General features: G+C 42.5%; 1 long non-coding RNA gene across 1 annotated transcript; it reads right to left on the reverse strand.

The window, feature by feature from the left end:
• Nucleotides 1–6,966: 6,966 nt before the first annotated feature.
• On the reverse strand, nt 6,967–8,510 carry LOC122933197. The gene is made up of 2 exons (XR_006388390.1): nt 8,115–8,510; nt 6,967–7,146 (listed from the first exon to the last, which is right to left on the reverse strand). It is a non-coding gene; the product is annotated as an uncharacterized LOC122933197 (long non-coding RNA).
• Between the last annotated feature and the right edge of the window lie 3,362 nt (nt 8,511–11,872).

Genomic DNA, 11,872 nt, shown 5'->3' on the forward strand with positions numbered 1-11,872 from the left:
CCACTATATACCTAAGAATCAGGAAGAGGAACTGGGGTCGGTGGTTGCTAAGCCAGGTGTACACCTTCTATTGAGGTCGGTAAAGAAGTCTCTTTTACGACACTGGTTGGAACGAGAAGTTACGGTGTGGGAGGAGGTCCTTGGGACGATGAAAAAGGTTCTTTACCTGGAGAGACTGGAGGTGGAACAGGACAAGGAACGCCTAGTTGAAAGGTTCATCAAAAAATGGAGGAGGTTCATAGAGAAAAGGCTATCCGATATCGAAATACAAGAGCTTATAGCCCCATTTAAACAGACTGGCTGGTATCTAGAGGCCCAGCTTGCAAATAGGTTAGGGAAGCTGGAATTGTAACTTGGCACTCGGGGGGGGGGGGGGGGGTAAATCATTGGAGGTGGGGGGCGCGGTTTTGCGCAGATACCTCTTCAAGTTCTAAGGTCCTAGATTGATGTTCATGGGTGGGGGGTTAGGAGGGGGGGTTGGGATGGGGACATGAATAAGAGGTTTGGGGAGGGGGGGGGGTATAAAATTTTTAAAATGTGATTTGAGGACCCTAGCCTTAATAATTGCCTGTAAAATATGCTTTGATACTATTTTTGTATGATGTACTTTATCTATGGCTGTGTTTGTGGTTTCTCATTTCAATAAAAAGATGTTTAAAAAAAAACACTAAACAAGAATGGATTTCATGGGAGGCTACCACACAGGAAGCCACTGCTGTCCAAAAGAAACATTGCTGCACGTTTACAGTTTGCACAAGAGCACCTGGATGTTCCACAGCAGTACTGGCAAAATATTCTGTGGACAGATGAAACCAAAGTTGAGTTGTTTAGAAGAAACACACAACACTATGTGTGGATAAAGAGGCACAGCACACCAACATCAAAACCTCATCCCAACTGTGAAGTATGGTGGTGGAGGCATCATGGTTTGGGGCTGCTTTGCTGCGTCATGGCCTGGACAGATTGCTATCATCAAAGGAAAAATGAATTCCCAAGTTTATCAAGACATTTTGCAGGAGAACTTAAGGCCATCTGTCCACCAGCTGAAGCTTAACAGAAGATGGGTGTTGCAACAGGACAACGACCCAAAGCATAGAAGTAAATCAACAACAGAATGGCCTAAACAGAAGAAAATACGCCTTCTGGAGTGGCCCAGTCAGAGTCCTGACCTCAACCAGATTGAGATGCTTTGGCATGACCTCAAGAAAGCAATATATACCAGACATCCCAAGAATATTGCTGAACTGAAACAGTTCGGTAAAGAGGAATGGTCAAGAATTACTCCTGACCGTTGTGCATGTCTAATCTGCAACTACAGTAAACGTTTGGTTGAAGTTATTGCTGCCAAAGGAGGTTTAACCAGTTATTAAATCCAAGGGTTCACATACTTTTTCCACCTGCACTGTGAATGTTTACATGGTGTGTTCAATAAAAACATGGTAACATTTAATTCTTTGTGTGTTATTAGTTTAAGCAGACTGTGATTGTCTATTGTTGTGACTTAGATGAAGATCAGATCACATTTTATAACCAATTTGTGCAGAAATCAATATAATTCCAAAGGGTTCACATACTTTTTCTTGCAACTGTACGTTGTATGCTACACACAGGAAATCTTTTTGTATCTCTGTAACACATGCTTATCCTATGTCATTGTTGATGTGTATTCAATAAAATGTTTTAAAAACTAAAATCCATGTCTGTTTATTCAGGCCTGCAAAAAAACAGTTTTTGCACTTTGCTTCTAGAGACCTGCTGTGCGCCAATACTGCAGGCTACAAGCACATATAGGGGTGTTTCCAAAAAAGGGGGGGAAATTGGGGAACATATACTGGGGTGCATTTTCTCCTTTAACCCCTTGTGAAAGTGAAAAATTGGGGTCTGCTACAATTTTTTTAAAATTTTTACAAATGTGTGCTTTGAAATCCTTTCTCTAGTATTTCTGTCTTCTGTGAGACACCTGTTTGCTGAAAAGTACCCTTTCCACCACTTAAAATATTTGTACGGGGGTGCTCTTTCCGAAATGGGGTCACTTCTTGGGGTTTTTCATTTCTGGGGACCTCAGGAAATGTATTTAATGAGACATGGCAGCTAAAATCCATGTCTGTTCAGGCCTGCGAAAAACAGTTTTTGCACTTTGCCTCTAGAGACCTGCTGTGCGCCAATACTGCAGGCTACAAGCACATATGGGGTGTTTCAAAAAAGGGGAGAAAATGGGGATCATATACTGGGGTGCATTTTCTCCTTTAACCCCTTGTGAAAGTAAAAAATAGGGGTCTGCTAGTAATTTTTTATATTTACAAATGTGTGCTTTGAAATCCTTTCTCTAGCATTTCTGTCTTCTGTGAGACACCGGTTTGCTGAACAATACCCTTTCCACCAATTAAAATGTTCGTACGGTTGTGCTCTTTCCAAAATGGGGTCACTTCTTGGGGTTTTTCATTTCTGGGGACCTCAGGGATTTATTTAATGCGACATGGCACCTAAAATCCATGTCTGCCAATTCAGTCCTGTCAGCAAAATTCATATATTGCCGTTTGCCTGCTGTGCGCCCATACAGCAGGCTACAAGCACATATGGGGTTTCCTGAATGGTGAGAAAATGGGGAACACAACCTGTGGTAAATATTCTACTTTAACCCCTTGTGGAAAATAAATTGGGGTCTGCTAGTAATTATAATTTTTTCACAAATATGTGGTTTGAAATGCTTTCAGAAGTATTTCTGTCTTCTGTGAGACACCCGTTTGCTGAAAAGTACCCTTTCCACCACTTAAGATGTTCGTACGGGGGTGCTCTTCCCAAAATCGGGTCACTTGTTGTTTTTTTATTTTATTTCTGGGGGCCTCAGGAATTAATTTAATGCGACATAGCACCAAAAATACATGTCTGCAAATTCAGGTCAGCAGAATCTATATTTAGCTGTTTGACTCTAGAGCCCTGCAATGTGCCCATACATCATTTTTTGAGCACATATCGGGTGTTGGCGTATTTGCCGGGGAAATGGGGAATAAAATGTGGGGTGCATTTTGTCCTGTTACCCCTTATGAAAGTGAAAAATGTGAGTGTAAAGCAACCTTTTCACAGCCAAGCGCTTCCTAATTCTGTGGAACGCTTGATGGGTTAAAGTGCTCACTACACACCTTGATATATTCCTTGAGGGGTGTAGTTTCCGGAATGGGGTCACTTTTTGGGGGTTTCCACTGTAGGGCCACCTCAGGGTGTCTTCACATGCGACATAGCTCCCAATTACCATTCCAGCTAAATCCTCTCTCCTAAGACCATATGGTGCTCCCTCCACTCTAAAGCCTGTTATGCGCCCATATATCATTTTTTGAGCACATATGGGGTGTTGGCATATTCGGGGGGAAATGGGGAACAAAATGTGGAGTGCATTTTGTCCTGTTACCCCTTGTGAAAGTGAAAAATGTGGGTGTAAAGCAACTTTTTCTGGGAAAAAATTTTTATTTTTCATTTTCACAGCCAAGCGTTTCCCAATTCTGTGAAACGCCTGATGGGTCAAAGTGCTCACTACACACCTTGAAATATTCCTTGAGGGGTGTAGTTTCTAGAATGGGGTCACTTTTTGGGGGTTTCCACTCTAGGGGTACCTCAGGGTGTGTTCAATTTCAAGATGGAGCCTGTCAATTATTCCGGTGAAATCTGCCTTCCAGAAGCCATTTGGTGCTTCTTTCCTTCTGACCCCTGTGGTATGCCTATATAGCAGTATACCAGCACATATGGGGTATTGCTGTAATCAGGAGAAAATTGGCAATAAATTAGGGGTGCATTTTCTCCAGTTTTCCCTTGTGAAAGTGAAAAATATGGGCCTAAAGTTCATTTTTCTTGAAAAAAAAATTAATTCAATTTTTCATTTTCACAGACAATTCCATGAATCACCGTTGAGGACAAAGTTCTCATTTAAATGAATCTGAATGTAAGTACAACGTTAAAATGAAAATTCAAATGGGCTTTCTTTTTCATTTGACTTTTGGCAGGGAAAATGCCTGCAAGAGATAAAATTGAAATCTCAATCTACCATTTTCAGCTTCTACTTGGTGTTTTCACTTGATTTATGATTTTGACATGAAAACCCACTATAGGAAGAGGAGAATTAATTGACAAAGTGCAAATTTAAAACTAAATAGGCTATTTACTTTTACATTTATTTTTTACACTTATTACCCGCACTGGAGTTGGAAAAGAAAATTCAAGTGTAGAAATTTAATTTTCTTTTTAATTTTGGCATGCACTTTGAAATTAAAATGTTAAAACGTTATTTTAATTATAATTTTAGGTTGTTCAATTTCATTTTAATTTTGGCAGGTTTAACCTCCCATAGTTCTCTGGCCCTTTTCAGACTATGCCAAATATAATGAAATCTGTCAGGCTGTTCCTCTGCCAGAACAGCCTGCTGGATAGTTTAAAAGTGTAAAGCTGGCCTAAAAAACAACCTTTATATTATAAAAGCTCGATAAAATTCACAAACTGACAACAATGTTAAAAACCAAGAGTGTTGCTAAAATAGTCACGTGTTTTTTTTTTTAATGATAGTTAATAGTGTTGCGCTGCAACATGCCCAAAAATCAAACTTGGATGGATTTTTTGCAAGTGTCATGTCACAGTGCGACACCATTGAGTATCATTAGAAAAATGTCTTGCAATTTTTCTGCGACACATGTCACCGTATAGCCCTAGCCTAAGGGAAAGGACGTGAGAGCAGTACAGTGCTGGAAGAATCCACAGAAGGGTGACACCCCCCCACTTCTGAGTGAAATGCATCCAGCTGTGCAGATGAAAAAAGGAATAATATGGCTGAAGGAGTCTTTAGGGAAGCCCAAAAAAGACCTGATCCTTTACAGTTATGATTGGACGAAGAAGCACAGCCATTGGGCAAAAAAAATTTTGTTGAAAACTCAGGTACGCTTTAAATGATATCCTCTTTCCATAATAGCCATTTTGAAATACGGAATGCATAATGCATTATGGTTGCTAGGGGTGAAGCTAGAAGCTACTGTGTGGCCTTTCGTGTTGTTTTTTTTTTTTACATTTTGCCATGCAAGACCTTTTTGGCAGACATTTAACATTACATTTTTTTTTTTTTTTTTATTGCCGGTTTCTCCTGTAACTGGGGCTAATATATTAGCCCCGGTTAAAGGCCCCCAGATAGATTGTACAAGCTTGTATAGCCTCACTGCAGAGCCGATCTGCTAAAAGCCAGCAGCTCACGCAGACATACAGCCCCCCAGCAATCACATGACCGCTGGGACCGGAGAAGGAAGCGTCATTGCCATGTCCTGATCTCTATACACAGCGCTCATTGATCACTGTTTATGCAACGATAGGGAAGGCTGGGACACTGACAGCGGGCTCTTTGCTCTCACAATTGCATGTGCAGCTGCGGGTCTCTGAAAGAATGCTTCTAAGCATCTCTGCAGAGATAAGTGCTGACCACCTGGAAATATATAGTCAACAGGCGGTCTGTAAGGAGTTATTGCCAACAGAAATCAACTAGTAGCATCCAGCTCCCTCTTCCCTAGGGACTAGACAGTGATTAATTGTTATCACAGCCATCAACTGAAAATGCGTGCCTCTATTGGACACTACTGACAATTCGCCATTGAAAAGTACAATGTGACCCTGATGATCATTGCTAGAAATCCACAGGGTTGGTGCTATTGCAAGAGTTTAGTTAAGTGTCACAAAATAAAAACTTGCTCCCCACCAGCCCCTTCCTCTGTAATACAACCTGGCTCAGATGACCGCAACATCCAAGTCCGATCCCGGTGCCTTCAACTGAGGTCAGCTGTATATACACAAATGGCACCAGTCACTTATTATAAGGTCCCATTCACAAGACCATGGGGCCGGCGTGTCCATGTTACAGAGCGCAAACAGCGAGTCTAAAAAACACGGGCGCCGGTCAGGACATGTTCTATCTTTTGCTTGTAGAGGTACGGACCCCTAAGTCCATGAAAGGGATTCAGTGTGTTTCTTACGGGTATGTGCCTCAAAAAAAATACATGTCTTATCTTTCACCGCATCTTGCGGACCCATTAAAGCCAATGGGTCTGCAGCTCGATGCGGCATGCACACGGCCAGTGACCGTGTTTTGTAGACCTACTGTTTGTGGTTTGCAACATAGGCACAGCAGCCCCACGGCCGTGTGAATGTGGCGTAATAGAGATGAGAACTACCAAAAGCACAAGAAAGCCAATACCTCAACCCTACAAAAAATATATATAAATCACAACAAATCTAGTACTTGGTTCTCTATGGTTTAGGTACAAGAAATATATGAAGATTGTATAGAAGATATGTTGAATATTCAGAGATGGTTTATAGATGAAAACAATTGCTAAATCTATGGTAGTTATGAACATCGGATAGCTTCTATTAATAAATCATATACACATCCACTTGTATTTCTCAATGTCAGTACATCATTTAATAACTCATAACACACTACATAAATAAAATTAAGAAAGTAAAATCCAAAGAAGACATGGAGTCCTAGTCCAGACCAGTAGCTACATGCAGGGCCCTCTCAATAATATCAGCTTGATATAGATATGTATTTTAGTGATTTATATCTTCAATGCAGTTTACAGGCCGGTTGTATGTTACAATGCCATCCCTGCTATACAGGTATGGCGCTGTGTGGGAATTACATCTGCTGTGAAGGAATAGGTTAAGCAAAAAATGTAATTATCAGGTGCAAATAAATGGAATACTCAAAAAAAAAAAAAAAAAAAAAAAAAAAAAAAAAAAAAGCTCTCCATAGCATAGTTTCTTGAAAAAAATTTGAGGATTCCTTAGCCAGGACATGTGCAACGTTTTAATTGGTAGTAGGTTTTTATCAGGATTTGGGAAGCGCAGCCTTTTCCCTAATTTTGTGGCTGCAGATGTCATTTTACTGACTGTTGGGGTGTTCCATTGATTTCTGATCTATTATACTCACAAAAAAAACACTATACAAAATTGCTTTATTTTACAAATAACAGGAATGACACACATTATGATTCAATTGATTTCATGTCAATTGGCTCCAGCTTTTTACAAATCACCAGCTGGCCTAAGCTGTTCAGGTAAGTGTCCAACATGTCCTCCTCTGTTGGAAGTCCATAAGGTAGTTTCAACGGCTTGACTCTGAAGAAAAAAAAAAAAAACCTGTTTAAAATTAGTTTTGCATATTCTTCTTAGGCTACATTCACAGGACCGTGTTTGGGTCCATGTCCGATCTGCATTTTTTGCGGATTGCACACGGATGTCATCCCGGCCATTCTGAAACTTATAGAACATCCTATTCTTGTCCATCTTGATGAAAATAGGGAGTGAGGAAAGTGCTGGATGCACACAGCCAGTATACATATATACTTTGCAGATCGTGGACCGCAAAATACACATGGTCATGTGAATCTAGCCTTAGAAGAACATTTGGTGATAGACAAGCTAAAGCAATGTCGTAATTATAAATTCATATAATACACATAGGGGATCATTTATGAAAAAATATACGCCTTTTTTTGAGTATTTAAGATGCAGATTTTGTCGCAAAGTTGTTTTTCGCGTGAGTACGCTACTTATGCCTCTTTTCTCGAGTTTTGGAAAGAGGGGGCGGGGCTGGCAGGCATAATTTAGGCGTAAAAAGCTGCAGCGGACAGGGACTAAGACCAGCGTCTAAATCGCCACTCTTAGTAAATGTCCCCTATATTATGTATAACGCAACTGTGATCTCTTCCACTAATTTAAGTCTAGGTGTCTAGGCCATGTGACCAATAAAAGTGACGTCTCTGGCCTACGGTAGGTTGGACCCTCATCGATCAGATCCTGATGACCTATCAAGAGGGCAAGTCATCTGATAAAAAAAAAATCTGGGAAACCCGTTAAAGTGAACTACAAATAAAATGGTGAATTTATCAAAAAACTAATACCGATTGCATGCCAAAAATTGCTATCTAATCGATATATCGTACCAACATCTGTTCAGACCATATTAGGGGCTATATGAACATTAGAAGGCAGTGCTGTATGTAAACTGCACCTGATGAAAATAATGGAATCTGAAAGTATACCCACTATCCGGTCCAGTAAAAAGAAACTACTTCTGTACAAACCTTACTAAGTGCTTGATGACTTTAAGCTGATCGTTGACTGATGGGATGTTCTTATGCACAACTGGTCTGTGAGCCTAAAAGTCAAAATTTTAGAGAGAGAAAAATAACACTAGAAAAACACACACAAGACAGTAGTCTATGCAAAGTGACAAATGATCTAGCCTCAAGACAATCCCTGATGCTCCTCCTCCTAGACCTGTCCTTTACCACTTCCCTCCTGCCTCAAATTACAAATTCGCTCATCTCCTGGCATCCTAGACCTCGCCCTTTGGTGGATCTACTCGTACCAATCTGACATTTAGTCTCACCCACTCACATGCCACCAAATCATCAATCACAATTATTAGATTCACATGTTCTCCAGTCTCATGTCTGGTGGGTGAACAGCCTGTCGGATCCGTGCTGCTGCTAATGCACTCGTGCCCCCGGACTCCCGCTATGGCCCCACTGACTATAATATGGGTGGGCCGGAGTTCCAGCAGCAGCACGGCAAACATGCCGAAAGGCGGCCGGTATAAAACTACGACATGTCATAGTTTTATTCCCGGCCGCCTCTCGGCATGTTTGCAGTGCTGCCGCCGGAACTCCGGCCCACCCCTATTATAATCAATAGCGGTAGTTTGGGGCACGAGTGCACTAGCGGCAGCACGGATCCGACAGGCTATTCACCCGCCGGAACAGCCTGCCGGAGTTCCTTGCCGCTAATGTGAAAGTAGCCTGACCTAATCTCCCATAATTGCCTCCAAGACTTTTCCAGTGCATCCTGAATCCTCTGGAACTCTCTACTCCAACACATCAGACTCACTCCTACCATCATAACCTTGAAAAACAACCTGAAAACCCACCTCTTCAGGAAAGCGTAGAGCCTACAATAACCCAGCCACCACTAAACAGCTATATAAGCAGTTTCTACCCTCACCTACTATCTCCTTCTCTTGTAGATTGTAAGCCCTTGTAGCCAGGGTCTTCTCTCCTTTTGTACCACTCATTTAGTTCACATTTATTGTACTTTTTTTTGGTCTCACATTATGTGTTTTGGCCCTTTTATATCTCACATGTACAGCTCCCTGGAAATAATGTTGCTTTAGAATAAATAATTATATTAGTGTAACTTTGAAGCTTTGGAAATTACACTTTAATATGTCTTATGATAGCATCTATGAGTAATGATCAACCCACAGATGGTCAGACTTTTATTATTATTAAAGCGCCATTCCATAGCACTATACATATGAAAATGGGTATACATACATAATACAGACAATTGCACTAACCATGAAGAAGAGGAGTTATAAACTAGTACAGAAGGAGAGAGGGCCCTGCCCGTGAGGGCTTACAATCTACATGGTATGGGAGAAGGACACAGTAAGTGAGGGTGAAGCTGGTCATGGCGGTATAGAGGCAGCAGGGTCACTGGTTGTAGGATTGTCTGAAGAGGTGGGTTTTTAGGTTTCTTTTGAAGGATTCCACTGTAGGTGAGAGTCTGATATGTTGTGGTAGCAAGTTCCAGAGTGTGGGGGATGCACGGGAGAAATCTTGGAGGCGATTGTAGGACGAGGTGATAAGAGGAGGGAAGGAGGTCTTGTGAGGATCGGAGAGTGCGTGTGGGGATGTATCGGGAAAGTAGCTTAGAGATGTAGGGAGGGGACAGGTTGTGGACAGCCTTGTATGTATTTGTTAGTATTTTGAACTGAATTAGCTGGGCAATGGTGAGCCAGTGAAGGGATTGGCAGAGGGGAGAGGCAGAGGAGTAACAGGGTGAGAGGTGGATAAGTCGGGCAGCAGAGTTGAGGATAGATTGGAGGGGTGCGAGAGTGCGAGAAGGCCACAGAGGAGGATGTTGCAGTAGTCTAAGCAGGAGATAATGAGGGCGTTTACAAACATTTTCACAGATTCAAAGTTCTGAAAAGCGCAGATGCGGCAGGTGGTGGAAATGGCTTGCATGTGCGGTCGGAAGGAGAGGGAAGAATCCAAGGTCAGTCCAAGGCAGCAAACTTGGTTGACCGGGGAGAGTGTGCAGCCATTGATCGTGATAGATAGGTCTGTTGGGGGGGGTTGAACAATATGGGGGAAAGATTATGAATTCAGTTTTATCTATGTTAATTTTTAGAAACGGAGATGAGAAGAAGGATGATATGGAAGATAGGCAGTGAGATTCTGGATAATAAGGTGGTGATGTCTGGACCAGAGAGGTAGATTTGTGTGTCGTCACCATAAAAATAATACTGAAAGCCATGGGACTCTATGAGCTGTCCCAGGCCGAAAGTGTAGATAGAGAAGAGCAGGGGTCCTAGGACAGAGCCTTGTGGCATACCAGAGAGGGAATGAGACGAGGAGGTGGTGTGAGAGTGGGAGACGCTAAATGTCTGCCCTGTGAGGTATGATGTGATCCAAGAGAGGGCCTGGTCACTGATGCCAAGAGATGAGAGAGTTTGTAACAGAAGGGAGTGGTCGACAGTGTCAAAGGCAGAGGACAGGTCAAGGAGAAGGAGGACTGAGTAATGTTTTTTGGTTTTGGCTGTTAGTAGGTCATTGGTGACGTTGGTGGGGGCAGTCTCAGTTGAGTGGTGGGGTCGGAAGCCAGATTGTAGCCGGTCAAAGAGGGAGCAGGAGGAGAGATGAGAGGACAGTTCAGAATGGACATGTTGCTCAAGTAGCTTTGAGGCATATGGAAGAAGTGATATGGGGCAATAACTGGACAAAGAAGATGGGCCAAGTAAAGGCTTTTTGAGGATGGATGTAATGGTAGCATGTTTAAAACCTGAGGGGAGGACACCAGAGGTTAGTGATAGGTTGAAGAGATGAGTTAGGGCTGGGATAGGGTCAAGTGCACAGGTGGCGAGATGTGATCTGGAGAGTAGAGTGGAGAGTTTGTCTTCTGTAATGGTGGAGAAGTGGGTTTTGGGAGAAGAGGACTGAGTAGTTGTGTAGAGGGTCTGTGGGGACTGTGTACTGAAGCTCTCTCTGACGTTGACTATCTTGTTTGAAGTATGCGGCAAAGTCCTCAGCTGAGATGAGAGGGTGGGGGAGCTGGGGGATGGAGAAGGGAGTTAAAAGTGTTAAAAAGTTGTTTAAGGCTGCGGGACAGGGAAGATATGAGAGGTAGGGAAGTTTGGCTTCAGCGAGTGAGGATTTGAATATGAGGAGGGATTGCTTGTATGCGGTGAAATGATCTTTAGAATAGGATTTCTTCCATTGCCGCTCAGCAGCCTGGAAGCTTGTCTTGTTTTTTGGTCAGGTTGGTGTGCCAGGGTTGTCTGTTGATTTTTCGGGTTTTGTTGTGTGTGAGGGGGGCAACAGTGTCCAGAGCTGCACTTATTGTGGTGCTATATAGGGTGATGGCAGTATCTGGGTCTTGGAGGGAACAAATGGTAGAGAGTGACAGAAGAGGGTCAGAAAGCAAAGTCGAAATGTTTGAGGTTCCTGCAGGCGTGTGCTAGTGTGTGGACCGGGGGAGCAGCTGGAGAGATGAGTGAAGAGAAGGTGAGTAGGTTGTGATCGGATAGGGGGAGAGGTGAATTAGAAAGGTTAAATAGAGAGCAGAGGCATGTAAAGAAAAGATCCAGAGTGTGACCATCTCTGTGAGTGGGAGCGGAAGACCACTGTGAGGGGCCGTGAAAGACAAACCCTAAATCTCTTATTCTACTAAAATAATTCATGATTTTCCAACGATATGGCTTTCTTGATATACGAGTTACATAAATATGATGAGTTCCAAAAGAGGTGTGGTCATTTCTACGGCACCATGGATCTTTGTT

The sequence above is a fragment of the Bufo gargarizans genome, chromosome 3 (assembly GCF_014858855.1).
Source record: "Bufo gargarizans isolate SCDJY-AF-19 chromosome 3, ASM1485885v1, whole genome shotgun sequence".
In the NCBI taxonomy this organism is placed as follows: Eukaryota; Metazoa; Chordata; class Amphibia; order Anura; family Bufonidae; genus Bufo; species Bufo gargarizans.